This window comes from Acomys minous, assembly GCF_964271855.1.
Source record: "Acomys minous genome assembly, chromosome: 1".
Taxonomy (NCBI): Eukaryota; Metazoa; Chordata; class Mammalia; order Rodentia; family Muridae; genus Acomys; species Acomys minous.
In genome coordinates, this window is record NC_140483.1 from 43,826,383 (window position 1) to 43,848,111 (window position 21,729).

The following is a 21,729-nucleotide window of genomic DNA, read 5'->3' on the forward strand; positions in this document are numbered from 1 at the left end:
ATCTCGATTGAGATTTTCCTTTCAAACTCAAATAAATTGGCCTCAAACTTCTACTTGAGACCCATTTTTTTTTTTTTTTTTTAGCTTTCTTTAATAACAAAACTAAGATGCCGAAGGTTCCCTGGCATTTTATGTTGTCTTTTTTTCACTCCGTGCGATCCCTGTAATGCATCTTTCCTGCCTTTCAATTCCTGAATCAGGAGATAAAAATGCACCCATTCATGCACTCCTAAATGACATCAATCTTGTTCTTTAAATATTAATATGAAATTCAACAAACTCCATCTTCTTGATTACTTTCCCTTAACACAAAACAAAACTAGCACTGATAGTAAAGCACACGGCTGCCCAACAGAGCTAGAGGGTAGAAGACACTCACCTTAGTTGTAGATGTAGAGAGTGAAGCCTCAAGTAGAGCAGGAGATTTCCTCCATTTGTACTTTATGGACTATTGAGAGAGAAAAAAATGGAAATTATCAGCTATGATTTCTTTTAACAAGTAGTACAACTTGAAACTCATTCCTTTGTATATAAAGTTTGTAAAAATATGTGGATGTGACCCAGTCAATAAAAGGCCAAGTAGAATTCAGCTGCACTCCCCACCCCGCACCCCCACCCCAATCTCCTGCAGTTGCCTTCCTCAGGCTGTTTCTACTAAGGAAAAGGAATATAATATGTCCATTATCCAGAACCTCTGCTCTTTCAACCCCTTTGCTGATGCAGGTAAGGGTGATGACTTGCTTCCTGGTGGCAATAACATATAAGAATTCAACAGAGAAACAGCAAGAAGACCCTTACTACTGTCTGAGGGATCTCTGATAATTATGATAAAAAGAAACCAGTGACGGAGTTTAAGGAAGAAATTTGCCTGCAATGGTACTGTAATTGAGCATCCAGAATTTGGAGGAGTAATTCAGTTACAGGGTGACCAGTGCAAGAACTAATGGCAGTTCCTGATAAAGACAGGACTGGCTAAGGACAAGCAGTTGAAGGTCCATGTGTTTTAAGTGCTTATGGCTCTAAAGCTTAAGTGAGGATTTCCATGCAATGAGTAGAACTTTTTCTTCTGTCTTTTGTAACAAGTTTAAAAACCTCACAAGTTGTATAATATAACTATTTGGGGTCCTCTTTTAACTTGGGCTAGTGTAACTCTGCCATGCAGTAAACTGAGAAGAGCCATGCTGTGTAGTCTGGAAGTCCCTTGTCTAAGCAGGGCAAGCAGTAAACACTGGCAGTGTCCAGCCAGAAATGAAACAATACAATGTTTCAGCCAAACACAGACCCCCAAGACTTTGCTGCCCAGTAGCTGTTCAGATGTCCTTCTAGAGAGTCCCCAGCCCTTGGAGAATGTCCCCGCTTGAACAGCTCAGGTGAACTAGAGGATGTGTTACCCTGCACCAGCATCAGCTATGTCATAACAGGAAGTCTCTGGCCAGACAAAAGAACCCTGGTGTCTGACCAGGTAGGCAGAATTCAGAAAGGGCTGCCTTTTAAGAGGTCGTGGACAGCTGCCTCACCACCTGGGTCATCGCTTTAACCAGATGTATCTAGCTAAGGTATACTGAAATAGCTGAAGACTGAGGCCAGCCTGCTATCAGTTTAGACATAGGACAAGGGAACAAATACCAAAGCTGACACCATGAGTCATGTGGCTAGCTGTAGATGTGTCAACTCAATACCAGCAGCTTCCAGTGCCATGTGAAGGAACACACTGGTCCTTTGGTTTTCTTTTCCCTTGCATATTTTTAATGTTTTGTAATTTATTTTAAAACCTTATTTAAGTAACATTTGTTTTTAGAAATAAAAAAATGTAAATATGGATCTGGGATTTCTCTAATGTGTTTTAGTTTTCTTTGTTCAAGCAGAGGTGTCATTTCTTTTATTGTTCTTTTGGAATCACATAAAATCACCAAAGACAACTATTAAATGGAATAGCTGTGACATTAGAGATTCAAGGTTGAAGTAACTAGAATGAAACAGCAGATTTAAAAGAACTAGACTGTCACTTAGTGTCAATGCTACAATTCCATTTATCGGCTCCATTAACTTCATGGAAAAAATACTAAAACCAACAACAAAACTACTGCAAACTTTTGTTCCTTGGTGCAAACTCAGTCTAACACACATGTGAATGGAGGCTAATGTGCAGTGATCCTATCAGCATTCTTTTATACAGTTTTATTGTTTTCCATAAAATTCTAATACTGAGATAAGTGTAATGATTTTAAACATCTGGCCTAGCCATGTAGACTCTAAATTTCACTTTTGTAATTTTCATTCAAATCTTTTTTTTTCCCTTCCGCTTCTTTAACATAGGGTGCTCAGTCCCAGGTAAGTGGAAATAGCAAAGGGTCAGAAACCTCACCAAAGCAAAACAAGTGTTTCCTTGTGGATCTTTTTAGACAACTATTTATTTCTCTTATTCTCATTTATATTGCAGAGAGTTGCACAATGGTCTTCCTGGCATTTAGTAGTGAAAAACTCAATTGGTGGTATGTAGTAAAATTTTACTGCTTGTCTCAGTAGAAAAAGGAGCAATTCCTATACCTACATTGCAGTTGAAAAGTTCAACCTTTATCTGTTTAGCCAGCTTTAATTCAAGTATAGGTCTCTCCACAGAGGGGAGAAAAGCTGAAACATCAAACTCTTTATAGCAATCCCTTGAGCAAGCGATCTGCCTGCGGATGCTCCTGCAATTACGGAGAGTTTGTGCTGCTCCATTTCTGCAGAATGCTCGGACAACAGAAGTGTCAATAGCTCACCATTCTTTCTGGCTTAGCCAATTACTTGTGTATTCCTTTATAAAGATTAAAAGTATCTCGTTATTAATTGGCCATACACATCTTAAATCACAAGAAACATTTGAGAATAATGAGTTATATTGGAAGTACTAAATAGAATCAATGAATTAATTTTGGTATGTCATTTATTGGCAAAATTCAATTGTCAATACTGTATTACTTGATCATAGAGGTTTTATACATTACCTCGAATAATTTTAACCTAGTTTCTCCAGCGCTCAGAACTTTTCCTATAGTTCTATATTTCCACAATGCTCTTTGACGTTTTATCTTTCACACTTTTATGTAAAGTGTCCTATAGATACAATGGTGATGAGAATAATACAGTGTATCTCACTTGTCTTTATTAGTTAGAACATTTGGTGCCTTAAACATTTTACACAAAGCATATTCCTTTTCTTTACTCCAGTGTCTGGAAGAGAACAGTGGTAGACACTGCTCATTCTCTGAGTCACTGCTTAAATACATTCAAAGTTGACTTAGTCACTAAGACCTGCTGCTGCTGAAATACTTTTAATAATCCCAACAGGATAATGACTGCTTACCTTATATGTCTTTGTAAAAATCATGTGAGTAAAAGTACCAAACGAATGTTCTGAAAACCATAAAAACCCATACCTACAATGTAAAATAATGGCATGGTAAAATGCTTGGACAAACTATGGTTAGTTATCTAATCACTATCAGATGTAGCTAACAGACACATGTGCGAGAAGTAGATATTAACAACTAAAACTCTTCAGAAGCTTGTTTGTGTAAATTAAGTATATGATTTTAAAAATATGTATAGTTTGTTCTAGTAGGTAAAATTTGAAATATTTTTAAAAGAGTAACTAAGGTGATGAAATTTGCTATGGAAAATGGTGGATAGTAATGTTATTTTACTATATTATAAGTGGCATTATACCATTAGATGTTAGGTAAGCTTAAAGGGAGAGTGGCCCAGGTCTGTTCATTTTCCACCATGCCAGCCTGTATTTCACTTGAAATGCACTGCATAGTCCAAATTCTGCCCATTATATTTTTACTTATCCTCTGCATAGCAAGCAGAAATGTAAGACTTCTGCTTCGTTTTCACATTTCAGTCAAATGCATTCTCCAAATTGAGATAGAAAGTGTGAAGTGTGACTGGTTTCTATTTTTAACTGGTTTCCCCAGGTGGTTGTAAATCTTGCCAAATAAAATTTTAATCGCCAAGCAAAGTATATGAAAGCTCTCACCTGACAAACTACCTTTTTAAACATAAATTTGTGGATAAATATTGCTCATGATACATTACATGGATATACTTTGCTATTTAGATATAAGCTTTAACTTTTTATAAGATGTTATTATTCAAGAATCAGGAAAAAGTTGCAAATAAAAAAAAAGAGTGGTGACTCAGCAGATAAGAACACTAGCTTCAGAATCAGGAAATCTAACTTCAAAATCTAGAAGGCATGTTAAAAGCCAAGTGTGTTGAAATTAGAATCTGTCATCCCAGATCAGTGATACATGGAGCCAGTAAGATTATGGGGTTTCCTAGTGGACCAACCTGGTTACAAGGTCAGTGGGACAATTTATCTTAAAGAAATTGAGAGTAGGGTGCCTGGTATCCTCATCTGTCCCAGGTGGGCATGCATAGCTGTGGCTAGACACTTGTGGCTAGACATTGTAAACACACACAAATAAACACACAGACACATACACACAGACACACACACACACACACACACACACACACAGAGAGAGAGAGAGAGAGAGAGAGAGAGAGAGAGAGAGAGAGAGAGAGAGAGAGAGAATCTCTTCCATCTGGGTTACTTAGAGATATAGATATATGTATAATTTCTACATTTCAGTAAGAAGTTTATAGTTAAAAAACTGAATATGAAATCAATACCTAATAAATATGTATACTTTAATTCAATTTTTGAATGAAAAACAAGAGATGAGGTTATTAATAATTAATATGTAGGAAATATGTGTTTTGTCATGGAAGAGACTTAACTGAGAATCTTGTGCTCTGGATTCCATACCCAGCTCAGAAAACAATAGACTGAGAAAAAAATAATGGACAAAAAACTAAACTGTTAGATTTTCGTTAGCACAATGATCCAAAGACATGCTTTCATGTCTATAATTGATTGCTTTTTCTCATTTTGTTTTGATCATAATGGGAAAAATCACTTCAGAAAACTCTAGTTTCTCTAACCTTAAAGTTAAATATTATTCCTTGAATAGCATTAAAGATAATAGAAATTAAAGATGGTATAGGTAGATATTGCAAAATAGACTTTGATGCAGTTAACGTGGCATCTTTGTTGAAATGACTTCTTAAGGAAAAGAGAAATATATTTTATTATTATATATTGACTAAAATATACATAGATCTTCCTTAAAAAATGAGAGAGAATGCCCTTACATCTTTACTAAAAGACTTGATTCATGTTTAAAATTTTTCTAATGGAAATAGAATTAAATCACTTTCCCGTCTCTTTCCTCCATGCCAACTCTCCAGATCCCTTCCGTAAACCCTATCCATACTCCCCACCTTCAAGTTGATTCTGCCTTTATAGTCTGATTATTGATGAAAATGAAATAGAATTATAATATTATTATAACATTACACCATCTGTCTTAATTATACATGTGTATATACTCTCCACAATTACTTAACTTTAGATATCAGCAATCTCCCTTTGCAATTTTTTTCTCTTTTGTTGGGATAACTTTCACATTTTGATCAAAGGAGTACTGTGTAATTCTTTGTTGCACATTTAAATTATTGTCACATTTACTTTGCTACTTGGGAGACACTGTTAAGTAAAATTAGCCTTGCTTGAGTAGAAAGGCTAATGTGTGAGCATGGCAGTCAGATCATAGAGAAACCATGTGGATATGCTGGAATAGAATGACTTGTTCCCAACAGGAAGGAAAGGGATGGCATGGAATTTCACGAGGCTGTATAAGGAGGACACACAATCACAAACATGTAAGTTTGTATTTCTGGAATTATACCTTTATTGTTTTCGGACGTTGGTTAACAACACACAACTGAAACCAAATAAAGAGTAATGCTTATTTTGTCCATATAGGTGATAAGTTTTGAACTGCTTGGTTAGTGTAGTGCACAACTTTGAAATAATTCAGTTGGTTGCTTGGAGGAAGAGCTTGCAAGATTGCTTAGAATTTAGATGTCAATTGAAAATAAGTTATTATCCAGAAGGGTCATTAATAGAAGGATCACATATGCTAGAGAGCCTTTCCTTGATCATCCCAAAAATGATAATGTGACTAAGAATACAGATTAAATTTGGATGAGAAAAGAACTTTGATAACAGAAATTCATGGTCTAATGTCATCAGCATAGGTAATGTTGAACAATGTTAGAAATTAACACTGAAAAACCTAGACTATGAAATGAATTCCGTTTATGTGAATGGGAATAATTAATAATTTAAACATTGATGGTATAATCTGAATAGATTATTAACTCTAAAATTGATTTGCTTTTCTCTCTCTTCTATTTGATGACTATACATTCTAAAAAGGATTGTAATTTTTAATTAGATGTCAGTTTTCAGTCTATTTCTTAACTAGACTAACTTATACAACTTTTATTTATTACAAATTTTTATATAAAAGGTAACTGTATTTTTGAGTGAAATGCATCAAGCATGCATATATATGTTATAAATGAAGGAGATATACTACCTTGGCCATGCATATGTATGTTATAAATGAAAGATATCATGAATTATTGAAGGAGAGTGGTTGATATTAGAGTAAAGGCAAAACTTCACAAGACCAAGATATCTGTCTTTTTTTTTTCCACAGAGAAATAACGTAGGACCCTGGGAGTCATACAGATTTAAGGTTTGGAAAGATGTTTTCTTCAAGGTTGCCAAATACTAATAGCCAAAACACTATGAATGTAACATTTATATAATTCTTGATTGTTTCGTGGTTATTCTTGCTGTATGTAGTTTATTTTATATATTGTGTAATTATATAAATGTATATGTGACAAGTATTTAATAAAAAATAAAATTAAAATTAAAAAAATAAAATTATGAAAATGTGACCATACACATGTCTAATACAGCTGTGCCAGATGGAATAGCATGCATGTAGTCACAATAATGTATCATCTCAAAATGTTCTTTGCCACTGTTTATTGACATGGATGAGGAATTCATAGTATTGGACGCAAACTATAAAACCTATAACATATGTAAAAGTAACTAATTATATAAATCCAAAAGAATATACTGCATTATTAAAATTATCATTAAATTTTAATGATAATTTATTGGCTTTGCATTAACCTGATAATTAACTTATCTATATATTATCAAGGGGACAGGTCTGCATTAATTTTTTAAAGACTGGGCACTTCTAATTTTACCCATTAATTTAAACTTACAATAAGCAATTTATATTCATGCCATCCTCACCTTTGCTGTTTCTATGCTTTAATTAGTTTAATGAAAGTGAAATTTCTAGATAGGTCATAGCTTTCAAGTGTAATAAGATAGAGTAAAATAAGTTTAATAAAATTTAATAAATTATCAATGATATTTGTAGTAATTCATACATAATTTACTTCTGAATTCCCAGTGCACTTTAAACAGTTAAGTAAACTGAAAAAAACTAGGGTTGTTATATAAAATACCACTATGTGCATATCTTGTAAGATGTATTTGCAGTAGTGATGTGCTTCTCATGGAAAATGCTCTACAGGAATTAGATTCTTTATTTAGAATTTGAATGAACTCTAGTAAAAATAACTTTGTAATAGGTACCAATAAAAGCATGGCCATATTAAAGTTTATAATATCTAGAATACATACCCAATTTCAGTTTGCTGTTAAAACATTCAACCTAAACACGGTCTTTTATCACACACACACACACACACACACACACACACACACAAAATCAAATCTTAACCAAGTAAAAATGATAATTAAGTTTGCATTGTATAAAATTATAACATTTTATAAATTGATCAGCAATAATCATTAGCTGCTATAATATTTGTAAGAACAAACTCAAATTATTAAAAAAATAATTTTTAAAAAATAAAGATTTTTATTTATTATGTACACAATGTTCTGCCTGCATGTGTGTCCACCTGCCGGAAAAGGGCACCAGACATTATTATAGATGGTTATGACCTACCAAGTGGTTTCCGGGAATTGGACTCAGGACCCCTAGAAGAGAAACATGCTTAATGAGGTAGCCAATACCCAGAAAGAAATGCTTGATATATACTCATTTATAAGCAGATATTAGCCAAATAAAGGCAAGCCGCAGTACAATACACAGACCTAAAGAAACTAAATAAGAAGGAGGACCTTAGGGAGAATGTTGAATTCTCATTCAGAAGGACAAATAGAATAGACACAGGAAGCAGTTAAAGAGAAGGAACAGGAAGGGAGCCTACCATAGAGGTCCTCTGAAAGACTTCACCCAGCAGGAGATCCAAGCAGATGCTAATACACAGAGCCAAACTCAGGAGTGGAAAACTGGGGGTCTTATGGAAGAGTTGGGGAATAGAGGGACCTGGACGGCTTAGGAGCACCACAGGAAGACTTAATGGAGCCAAGAATCTGCGTAGAGGACGTGAGTGCTGCAGAGACTGATGCACAAAGCAAAGACCGTGTGTGGTGAGGACCTACGGCCTCTGCTCAGATGTAGTAGATAGGTAGCACAGTCTCCTTTTGGGTTCCATAATACGGAGAGGAGGAACTACTTCTCACATGGACGCTGGTCCCCACACATTGGTCACTTCCTCCTGTCGGGGAGGCCTTGCCAGACCACAGAGGAAGAGGATACAGGCCATCCAGATGAGACTTGTAGGCTGAGATCAGATGTTAGGGGAGAAGAGCTCCCCTTCCTGAGGACCAGGTGAGGGAGGAAGATAGTATGAGGGAGAAAGGGTGGGATCCGGAGGAAAAAAGGGAGGAGGCTACAATAGAGATGTAAAGTGAACAAGTTAAAAAAAAATTAAAACAATAAATAATACTTGAACATTGCAGTAAATTATAAAGATCATTATACATTTGGTAGTATGCCTCCAGTAAAGTGCAGGTAATTTATAAACAAAGGGACTTAAATTAAACCCTAAGAACACACATTTAAAAAGGCGAGTACGGCAGTCTATGTTTATAATACCAGTGTTAGTAAAGTAAAGTCAAGAGATTCCTTGGAGTTTGCTGCACAACCAAGCTAGTTTAACTGGTGAACTCCAGGGCAATGGGAGCTGCTGTCAAAGAGGGAGTAGGCAGCATTCCTGAGAATGATTCCTAAAGCTGTCCTCTCCCCTCTACACAAATACAACCACAGAGACTTGCACTTTGAAAAGCATGTGTGTGCATACCAACAGGATAACATAAGGTATATCCCAAAATATATTTAAGAAGTTTGAAATAAAGAATACATTGTATCCAAATAAATTTGCAAGGATTCCTGGATTACATTAATCAGATGATTATATGTATACCAAGTTAACTTTCACATATGACCCTAACAGTTTTAACAATCACTTCAAAGGACACCAAATGGTTCTCCTATTAAATGAGAAGACATTTTTACTTTGAGCCAAAAATAATTCTTATTTTATAAATTTTATAGTTATATATTTGTTTACTTACTTATTTTTGAGGAAATGTCACTGGGTATACCTTGCTGGCCTAGAACTCACAGAGGCATGCTGGTCTTTGCCTCCTGAGTGCTGTCATCCAAAGTATACAGATTATCACATCCTGCTGTATATTCCCATTTAAATAAATATGTATATGATATTATATAAACAATGCAATGTAAATAATGTTGGCTTGAATGCCCTGTTCCAAGGTTGTATTTATATTTATAAATTTTTAATTAGATTTATTATAATATTAATTAGATTTTTGTAATATTAATTAGATTTATTGTAAAAATTATCATTAGAACTAAAATGACCATGGAAAATTTTGAAATATTCAGAGCACGTGAGTCTCTCTCTCTGAAAATGTGTTCCTCACAGGATCAAATGGAATGTTCTCCCCTAGAACCTAGTGTTTTTTCTTACAAATAAAGTAGAAAAGGTATCTTACTAAATACCTAGAGGAAGTAGAAATATAACACATCAAGACAATTTCCATACAAACCCTGACACATAAACAAATAAGACGGTAACAATTAAAAACACATTAATGCCATCATTAGCTTTAACTGTCAACTTGAGAGAGCCAAAACCCTGTGAGTGTGACTGTCCACTGAGCAGTTGACCAGGTCAGATTCACCTGGGTGGATGCCTAGTATGTCTATGGAGAACTACCATTTGGTAATTGACATAGGAGGGAGCAGCCTTCTCTAGGCATCAACATTCCCAAGCTGAATAGTAATAGACTATATAAGAAAAAAAACTCCACCAACTTCAAATGGAAAAACAAAAGACCCAGGGCAGCTAAAATAATCCTGTACAATAAAAGAATGTCTGGAGGTATCATCTTCCCTGATTTCAAGCTCTACTACAGAACAATAGTAATAGAAACTGCATTGTAGGGGCATAGAAACAGACAAGTTAAACAATGGAATCAAATTGAAGACCCAAAAATATACGCACACACCGACAGACACTAATATTCCCACAAAAGAGCCAAAACCACACAGTGGAAAAAAGAAACCATCTTCAAAGAAATGGTGCTGGTCTAACTGGACATCTACATGTAGAAAAGGCAAGTAGATCCATATTTATCAGCTTGCACAAAAATCAAGTGCATCAAAGACCTCAACATAAAACCAGATACACTAGTATATTACAAATAAAGTGGAGAAAACCTGGAACTCATTAGCATATGATACAACTTCCTGCACAGAATAGTAATAGTTCAGTCTCTGAGATAAACGATTTAAAAAAATCTAATATAAAATGTCATTCTTTAAAAAAAAACCCAAAAAATGAAAAAAATAGCCAAATCACTATGAATATAACATTTACATAATTCTGGATTGTTTTGTGTTTTTCCTGCTATATGTAGTTTATTTTATTTATGTGTAATAATGTAAATGTATATGTTAAAAAAGAAATACAATAAAATAATTTTAAATGGGACCTCATAAAACTGAAAAGCTCTGTAAGACAAAGAACACTGTTGATAGAAAAAAATGACAGCCTATAGATTGGGAAAATATCTTCACCAACTCTACATCAGACAGACGGCTAACATCCAAAATATATAAAGAATTTAAAAAATTAAACACCAACAAAACAAATAATTCAATTTAAAAATGGGTGCAGAGCTAAACTGAGAATTCTAAACAGAGAAATTTCTAATGGCTGAGAAGTACTTAAAGAAAGTCTTGGTCATAGACCTAGGGGAGGAGAATAGGGTAAAAGTGGGAGGAAGGGAGGAAGGGGAGGATACAAGTCATGGGACAACAATTGAGTTGTAATCTGAATAAATTAATAAAATTTAAATAATGTAAAAATAAAGAAATTCTCAATGTCTTTAGTCATCAAAAAAATTCAAATCAAAAGGACTCTGAGATTCCACGTTATGCTTGTCAGAGGGCTAAGATAAAAACTCAAGTGATGGCACATGTTGGCAAGGATGTGGAAAAGTGGAAAGCCCCTCCATTGATGGTGGAAGTGCAAATTTGTACAACCACTTTGGAAATCAATCTAGTGCTTTCTCAGAAAATTGGGAATAACTCCATCTTAAGACCCAGCTACAGCAGTGCTAAACATACACACAGAATACACTCTACCATGTAACAAAGACATTTGTTCAACTATATTTATAGCAGCTTTTTTCATAACAGCCAGACACTGAAAACAACCAAGATGTCCCTCAACTGAAGAACTGATGAAGAGACTATGGTACACTTACATAATTGAATACTAATTAGCTGTTTAAAATAAAAGGACATCTTGAAGTTTCCAGGCAAATGGGTGGAAATAGAAAATATCCTGAGTGAGGCAACCCAGAACAGGAAAGACACACGTGGTATATACTCACTTTTAAGCAGATATTAGCCATATATTACAGAATAACCACACTACAAGTCACAGACCCAAAGAAGCCAGATAACAAGAAGGACCAAAAGGAGGTTTCTTGAATCTCACTCAGAAGAGGAAATAGAAAAAGACAGTGGAAGTAGGTGAAGAGAGGGAACTGAGTTGGAGATGGTGTGGCGAGGAAGATGAGGGTGAGGATCAAATGTAGGAAGAGTGGGGGTTGGAGGTGAGAGGGCTGGGAGAGAGAAGGAAAACCAAGGGGTACATCTATGACACAAGCTGGAGACGTACAACAAGGTAGAGTCCTGGAAAGGATTGGAGGTGACTCTTGCTTTCTTTCGAGCAGTGGGAGACACGGAGACAGAAGCGTTAACTTTTTAGCCAGGCAGGACTTCTAGAGGAGGGAGGGGAACTCCAAGCCACCCACAAAACGTTTGACCCCAAATTTACCTGATCTACAAGAAGTTCAGGGATAAAGATGGAACAGAGAGTTCCATCATCTGACCAATCCCCCACTGGGAGGAGTCTCTCAGAGGAAATCAATACTGGACTAATATCCAATTATAAGTGAGTATATACCATGCATGTCTTTTTGGGTCTGGTTACCTCACTCAGGATGAGGTCTTCTAATTCCATCCATTTGCTTCCAATTTTCATGATTGCCTTTTTTAATAGCTGAGTAGTTTTCATTGTGTAAATGTACCATAGTTTTTGTTTGTTTGTTTGTTTGTTTGTTTTATCCTTTCTTGGGTTGAGGGACATCTAGGCTGTTTCCAGATTCCAGCTGTTACAAATAAAGCTACATCAAGGCTGGCAGATCTGGACCCAGAGGGACCTGCACAAACTGATGCACCAACCAAAAACAGTGCATACAGAAAACCTAAGCCCCCGGTTCAGATATAGCCAATAGAGAGCTCACCAAAATCCTAACTTTTAATTTTAGATGAAGACTTCATATCCCAATAAAAGCTATGATAATTATCTTAAAAATGAAATATTCTGAGAACACTTGTACTTTACAACTTGTCTTGTTAGTGCTGGATGAGAGTAACTATTTCCCATAATAATTTTATATTTCCTATACAGCAAATAGAAGAAAGAGAACTGGCTTATTATATTACAATTTTCTTGATCTTGTTAGGCTATTCAAAGTACAAAACATCTGAAATACAATAAGGCCACATGCACATTTTTAAAACTCTTAATGGTTTTCCCTGTGTGATTATAGACCTATGCACTGTTATATGACAGTTTAAAGTTTTCACTGCTTTAGAATTTTTGTTCATCCTAAATTGTAATCATTTTCTTTTGGCTTTTATTTCTTGAAATGTTACTTTATTTGGGGTTTCTTTAATACCTTTACCTCCCTTCCAACCCAGTGACCCTAGGTAGGAGAGAAAGAATCTTGGTTAGGACAGGGGATGTCAACCATTGTAGAATCGTTTCTTTGGGGTAATTCCACTCTTCATCAGCCAGTAGGCCAACTAAACAACAAACAGCAGTGGCAACAGTGGAATGAGCGAGCTACAGCCTTCAGGTCGAGTTCTCCGGAGCATCTCTCCAGGAGTGTCTCAAAGAACATGCCCTTCATCCCCTGAGCTCCTGTTTATATCCCCTCAGTGTCCACACAAGTTTGTTTCCCAGCTGGCAAAGACCAGACCCGCCCACTCTCCACCACCTCCACCCAGCTAACAAAGTTCACTTACTCTCTCAAGGAGGGTGTTATCACTTGTGGATAAACTAAAGGCAGTTATTCATCCCACACTTGGAATCAAAACAAAAAACATATTTATATAACATAGCCAAAATTTCCACTACATTTTCCTTTTCTTTAAAACAGTTAAAAAAAAAAAACAACTCTCCTACTATGAGATAATTTTTATTTTATTTTCAAATTATACAGTCATGCATCATCAGTTTGTATATTGTTGTTTACTCTTGTCCGAGATCACTTTTCAATGAATTTGTCTGTTTTAGTGATTTTACACACTATCATTTCTACGTAAGTGTTGTTCTATGTGTGTATAGGTGTACATGTGAATGTGTGAGCATATGTGTATAAGAGTGAAGGCTGGAGTTTCATGTACATTATTTAGTTACATAATTGCTACTGTTCCATAAAATAACTATCTGATAAAAAAAATAAGTACAAAATTTGGGTAAGTCATTAGGAACTAGTAGTTATCAAAATATTTTTTACCTATAGTTTAGGATATGTAAAGTAATATAACATAACCCCACACATTACAAAGATAGACACTTGATCAGTGCTTCAATATAGTCTTAAATATTTTGATATAATAATTATGAGAAAAATACCTGTTCCATTTTATATACCTTTGTCAGGAATATATGAAAAAGACAAAACAAATATTTGAGCATGTTTAGATATAATTTCCCTTGTAAAGGCAAGTTATCTTTTAGAAATATATTCCATTTATATTCTGGTGAATGATTTAAAGAGAAGTTATGTCCATTTCCTTTTAAAGCTCGGCAGGTAGATTTTATAGCGATATTTTTAATTAATAAATCTCTTCACTACCAGTCTTGCTTACTGTCGTGAAAGAGGTTGCACTTTTACTGTGGCATCACAGACATTTGTTTTTCTCTGATTTACCCACAGGATATTGACTGTGATAATTAGCTTCTCATACTTGGATGGTATTCTCGTTCTTGTCAAAAGTTGCTAGGAGCCAAGTTGTAGCAACAGATAATTAACGTCTAGTCTCTGGAACGCTGCATGAGTGACTGAGAATAACTTAATGGGAATGTGTGCTTGGTGCCGCAGGAAGGGACACGGCTGAGTTTCAAAACACCTTGAATGACTGCACAGCACACAACTGTCCGTTGCCAAGCAGGGTAAAGAGCGAATAGGCTCGGCCAGATGACAGTGTGTGGCCTGAGTCTTCTTTTATAACTAACATTTTGTTTTCACAGTTTTAATGAGGCTTCTGTTCAGTCAGTGGTGTTATGAAGATTAACCGGGTAAAATATAGTTCTAATGAGAGAATTCTCAATTCGTCTCACATAAATATCACGACTGTGATTATGAGAGTGTGACATCAACATTAGTACATAAGAAATCCGAGCCTCTGTGATAGGCCATTTTATTATGCATTACACTAGTATATTGCAAAGGAAGCTCAAAAATTAAGGTGTATACACACTTTTTCAATTAAATGATAAGAAAACAAATATACATATTTAATACAATCAATTGAAATATCCAAGTAAAATTTTGGTGTGTATAGTGTATAATTGAAAATAAGACTGTTATGTGTCATTCAATTGTTACAAACTATTATTATCTTAATGGTACAAAATGTAAATAGTTCCTCCTAGCATTAACTTTCTGTGTTCTGACAATGCAGTGTGACAGCTACCTCACACTCTCACTGTCATAGAGTTCCCTTCCCTGATGGCCTGCATACTCAAACTATAAGCCAAAGTCTTCATTATTAAAAATATCATTCCTCTAAGAATTCTATATTTTATTATGTCATTTTCCTTATCTGCTAAAGTAATTGACCTAGTGAATTCTTCCAGGTGTTATAGGTTTTTTTTTTTACTATATTTTGTTTGTACAAAGTATAGGGTTCTGTTGTGATGTTTCCACTCAAATGAAGCACATTTTCATTGTACACAGGCTTTCTCTTGCTTTTCTTCATCTCCACACCAAAACTGACATGTGGGAAGTAAGAGCTTTCAGGTATGCTCATTACCAAAATTATCAAGATAAATATATATTGATTACAAATACAATTCAATAAATATCCAATGAAATTTGCTACTATTAATAAATATAACATAGAATTAAGTTAAAAAATGTAAAGCAAGGAAAGGTTAGATAATTAAAAAATTATGGTTACATGTAACATTATTACATCATTAATTTTGTAATTATTAAATCAAAAGTACTTTATCTGTTATGTAATAGAATTTATATCTATTTATAGATTATAGAAACAGAAAATGAGTTGCATTTGAAGTTAATTTGTTATCAACACACAAAAAGTAGAAGCTAAGTAATTCAAGCATTGATTCTGTCGCAACGTTGCATAAACTATAGATTCATATTTTTTCCCTCGGTGTTGTCCAATGCTCACATTTCCTTCATAGAACCTCACTGGAAGCTAGCACTGTTACCATCTAAAGCTGTACAGCCCAGAGGGAAGAGAACACATTGTGGCTTAACGTGAGGAAACTGAAGAAATTTTCCTTTCCATTCCCCCCACACAACATGGAGGGAGGGAAGAATGGGAGGATACAAGGGATGGGATAACCACTGAGATGTAACAAGAATAAATTAATAAAAAATTAATAAAAAAAAACACAAAAAACAAAAACAAAACCAAAAAAATTACGTAAAGTAGAATTTAGTCATACGACAGTACTCCCTGAGGCAAGGTATTTAATTGAAACTTGACATTGAATCTTCGATTACAATGACTGTCACTGAAATAGCTTTATTTCAAACAAAACAAAAGAGATTCCTCAAGAGACATCCTGGTGCGATGCACAGATGTAGTAGCTGTGGGCTGACTGCAGGGCAACAGAATTTGGTACTTGCTACAAAAGCAGACTTTCAGCAGGGCATGGTGGTACATGCCTTTATTCCCAGCACTCAGGAGGCAGAGGCTGGTGGATCTCTCTGAGCTCAAGGTCAGCCTGGTCTATAAAGGGAGCCCAAGACAGCCAAGGCTACGCAGAGAAACCGCCTCTTGAAAAACCAAAATAATAATAATAATAATAATAATAATAATAATAATAATAATAATAATAATAATAAAGCACACTCTCTTTATTGCAGTTAATTATCAGTGTGGCTTAATTATGCTTATTATTAGGCCTATAAGTATTATTACAGCAGTATTTTCTAACCCACTAGCAATCAGTCAAGACACAGACACTTGTTATATTTTAAAATAGCCTTACTTAACCTGCAGCAGGGCAGATTTCTATCCCTTAAATTACTTCCCATAGTGAAGCAGGTATGGGATACCTGCCCCAATCCCATGCCATCTGGTTCTAATAATGTCTATCAAGCCACCTCCCATCCATAATCCCAAATACTTGTTAATTATCCTCACGTGGGCCAAATCTACATCCATGCCAGCCATGTGCTTCTCCTCCACCTAACCAAGGGCACAGCCTTCTTCCTCCTCTCTTCCTTCCAGTCTTTCCTACTTCCAAGATTCTCTCTCTCTCTCCAAACACAGGAACCTTAGCCACACCTATCAATTGTGCACTGCCCAGGTGTGATGGCTTTTTATTGGTCAATCAGGTTAGGCTCTTAAGCAAGGTACATGTGGGACAGAGAGACACCAAGCAGTAAATAGCATCAAAATACATCAGACCAAGCTCCAACGTTTGCTTGTAGTACTTTGGTGTGAATTCACTTGCACAGTAAAAACATGCTAATAAGCTGTTTTCATGCTTAGATTAGAGAAAAGATAAGAGAGTCCTGAGTCCTTTTCAGAGAGACAAGAAAACTATCCATACATTGAGATTAGGACTTGTCAGAAGGATTTTGAAGATGATTTTTCTATATAGGATATCAATTTAATTAAGTGAATTTCAACAAAGGCATTAGCCCATCTAAACTAAATTTGCATTATAATTTTCTATGACATGTTCCTTGTCATGTCAGTGTAAATTCTAGCATGGTAGGCATATCAGGAAATAATATTGAGATTAAGTTGTATACTGTTTGGGTAGGTAATTAAGAACAGTAACACTTTCTTTTAATTTTGCCTTGTAACCTTTTTATTTAGATCATATAGATAAAACTTGAGATTGATGAATTCAAATACTTGCAAAAATTTAGAGTTTTTCATTTTGCAACGTGAGGAATTGGTTACAAATTTTGTGGCAAAGTAATTCACGTTACTTTTAAAAATCCCCTCATGTTATTTCTTTGCACAAAAGATTTATTAATGACCTAGATTCCTTATTACTGTATTATTAACCAGCTAAATCTACTGATCAATCATATCATAAGTAAAATAATTTTATCATAGGTTTAAAAAAATAAATGAATTAGAACTAAAATAGCAAAGGAGATATAAAAATGGAAAGAGGAGCTAAGGTTATAGTTTCATTTTGAAGCAGCCTGGTCCACAGGGACCCCCAAGGTAAGTGTCACTCCACTCTTTTTCTAAGCAAAGCAAAGATAAAGATGGTGGTGTTATCTTCTCCTTTGAAATTATTAAGGATATAGCTGTTTTAGACTCTCAAGCCTGGTTCTTGTTCATTCTTTACAAATTTGGGCCACTAAGTCAAAAGTGTAATGATATTTGATGAGAAGATCATTGGACCTACATAGGCTGTCAAAAAATAATATTTTCTAAAAGTAATTGTAATCCTTAAATAATAGTTGACATCTATAAACCTCTGTGTGTGTGTGTGTGTGTATGTGTGTGTGTGTGCGTGTGTTTAGTTGTCAACTAAATGTTTTACCCTGGAGGCCAGAAGAGGATATCAGGGCATTTGAAGCTGTAATTATTGGTGGTGGTGAGCACCTTGACCTGGGTGGTAGGAACCAAACTCTAGTTCTTTTCCATTTATTGGTATAATTTTAAAATAATTAATAATAATAATAATAATAATAATAATAATAATAATAGTCATGGTTGCAATTCAAGTTACAAAAGGAAGGACCCTCTTGAGTCAAATCAAGTAGCAACACTTCTGGTCAAAGCAGATAGAGAAAATGGGCAATAATTGAGAGCAGAAAAACTGGCCCCTTCAGATGACATTCCAGTACTATTAGGAGACTTCTTGAGAAACTTAAGAAAGGCAGAGAAGAAAGGCTTTCTTTATTTGATATTCCCATTTCTCTGTCTCCTGTGTTTATTGCTTTGTACCTACAAAAACTGAGATACTGATGTTGATGCATGTTACATTTTTTATAGTTTTTAGAACTGTCCAGGAGGGAAAGAGAGGAAACCAACTAAACAGTCAGATAGATTAAATAAGCAGTCAAAAGATATTAACTTTGTAGGGCATTTAAATAAGTAACAGAATTAGGCAGTTCTTTACTGTTACTTTTTTACAGTGGTTAGTGTATTAAGATAGAAAATTCATATAATGAAAAAATGTCAAACCCAATGGGAAACCAATGGAGAGAAAATAAAAACAGGAAGTGTGACAGGTAGTGAGGAAAAGAGCACATTCTGCGCAGCAAAGCATGTTATGGGTAATTACACTGGGTCTACTAAGTTTCAGAACCTAGTGTAGTATGTAAGTTCCTCGATGTTATCCAATACATACTTCTCTTTGATAAAATTACTCAAAATACCCTCAAAAACCATCACCAAAGATGAAACAAAATTCTAATATGAAAGCAATAGTAATTGCAGTAAAACACTGTATATCTTGAAACTATGATATTTACTTCATGAATTTGAAGGAAAATAAATCAGTGTTGTAAGTTAAATAACTTCTCTTTCCTAAAATTAATAACAATATAAGTCATAATTTTTTAAAGGAAAAACATGGGAAATGGTAAATCAATTGAAAGTAAGTGAAATATAGAATCTTACATTGAAGATGAATATGTGGGCAAGTCTATGTTGGCAATATGATATGTAGTAAGGAAAGAGATAATGTCACACACAGCTGCATGTGAAGACAAATAAACAGAATGATAAAACAATATTTTGCACAGCAGTTGCAAAACAGATGGCCTGATACCAACAGCAGGTCAGAGTAAGAGCTCTGATAATTCTCTCCTTCATAAAAGATACAACAGTAAAATCTTAAACCAAAGAAACTGAAATTAGAGCTGACTTTTCAGGATTCTTAACTGTCATTTTTTTTTACACAGCTGTCCTAAATATATTTATTCAAGAAAAAAATTAAATCCTAGAATTGCTGGTGGATTTTGTAGTGTTTAAGTTTGTACTATTTCCAAGCCTCCCCTTTTAACTGTAGTTTCCATGTAAACAAAGCATTTGGATGATTGGCCAAAATCCATCAGCCTGTCAGGGGAGAGAGGGGGTAAGGGTTCCTTCACAGGCTCAGTTCTCAAGGCATCCCATTATTTCATTGCTTTGGTCTTTGCTTGAGAGACTATATTTGGAAAGATGCCTTTATCTTAAAAGACCTGGAGCGTCCTGAATGTGCATAGTCTAATCAATGGAGCCAAACACAGAAATGTTGATCACCGCAGCTGCCTGCTAACTGAAGTGATGGATTGCAGTTGACAAAAGAATAAGTTAACCAAAGCTTAAAAGAAAGATCTACGGGATGAGATGCCCATTTATGCCTTCAAAGGGATTTCACTTTAAAGGAAGCTGGAGTATGTTGAAGGATGAGAGCTTCTCGTTTGCAATAACTCACTCTTATGAGGAACCACCTGACCATACTAGAAGGAATGCTGTAATCCATTCTGAGGATATGGCTCCTAAAGACCCAATCTTGTTCTCAAGGCTCATAACCAGCCCACCATCTCTCACAGTGCCTCTATGAGGACCACATTTCTGACATGCATGCAAAAGATAAATGGCATACAAAGTAAACATGCTCCTTATGACGAAGTACATTATCAAAGCTTAATAAAAAAAAGTCTACCAGAAACCAACTGAGTTAGTAGAGTAAACCAGAGACAGGCAACTCTTCATATACCGAAATATTTTGCCCTAGTTTCTTTTATGTGTGTTTTCCTTGCAAATAAAAAAGTAGAGTATTTTAAAATAGCTTAAAGTCTTGAACCTAACCCAGTTATTGTTAATATTCTGAAAAATTAAACAGACAAATTAATTCTTTTTTTTTTTTTGCGCATGCACATAAGGTTTACTCACTGCGCATGCACAAAAAAAGGGGCGCACTGCGCATGTGCAAAAAGGGGCACACTGCATGCGCGGGGGGGGGGGGTGCACTGCGCATTCCCAGCAGGGGGTGCTGCTATCTGTGGCTCTCCACACAAACCCTAATGTTTGAGGCTTGGGGAACAACTTGTACTTACAGCAGAATTTTTTTTTCTTTTTTTCTCCTTTATTAATTTATTCTTGTTACATCTCAATGGTTATCCCATCCCTGTATCCTCCCATTCTTCCCTCCCTCCCATTTTCCCCTTATTCCCCTCCCCTATGACTGTTCCTGAGGGGGATTACCTCCCCCTGTATATGATCATAGGGTATCAAGTCTCCTCTTGGTAACCTGCTGTCCTTCCTCTGAGTGCCACCATTACAGCAGAATTTATCAATAGCAACTAGATGGCAACGACTAATCTTCCTGTGTTTATATATGATGTTATACTACAGGTTTCAGACTAAAGGGTCATGTCATCCAAGAAGAATACGTTTCACATCCACCTTGTAAAATCTGAGAAAATGAAAATTTGTGGCACCTGGTTCACTGATGCTTCCCAACGCACACACCTTTATATACATAAGCTTTGTAGAAATGTATCTACTTTTTATTTTTAGGTTCTCTTCCCTTTTTTGTAGAGGGTTCCTGAACTTTTCTATTTGTACTCTCCTGTCACCTGAAGAATTTATATAAAGTTTTGATGGTATAAATCATAAAGAAATTTATTTAAAATATTCTGTGCACATATATTTTATTATTGAAGATGAAAGTGAATCTTCACATCAGTATAATGCATATGCTTGTTTCTTATGACATAAAGAATGAGATATTGCCTAAACATATGATACTGTAGGATATACAAGATAATTAATATTTTTAAGTTCTTATTTCAGTTTAAAAGCTGAGAATACTGCCACACATAAATATGTAGTTTATGTAGTTCAATGTGGAAGTGGACTATTTCAGAAATCTCTGACAATTCTGCAGTAATCACAAACATAAATGTATGGAATGATTATTTTTATAGAGCCCTAATTGGCAACTCAAATAGCAATTTGCAGAAACAAAACACTCTATCCTCATATAATCCAAAGATATATTGATTTTATATTTATGATAAAGAAT

The 21,729-nt window shown here is 35.1% G+C and overlaps 1 long non-coding RNA gene and 1 pseudogene across 2 annotated transcripts in view; one reads left to right on the forward strand and one right to left on the reverse strand.

The window, feature by feature from the left end:
• The window catches only part of LOC311595113, a 60,493-nt gene that overhangs the window by 22,999 nt on the left and 15,765 nt on the right, over window positions 1-21,729 (reverse strand). Inside the window, exon 2 of the long non-coding RNA XR_014778315.1 lies at window positions 380-448. This is a non-coding gene — a long non-coding RNA (uncharacterized lncRNA). The remainder of the gene's footprint in view (window positions 1-379; window positions 449-21,729) is intronic.
• Window positions 675-1,007, forward strand: LOC311595079 (eukaryotic translation initiation factor 1-like; annotated as a pseudogene). Its single transcript has one exon. The product of its transcript is annotated as a eukaryotic translation initiation factor 1-like (transcript).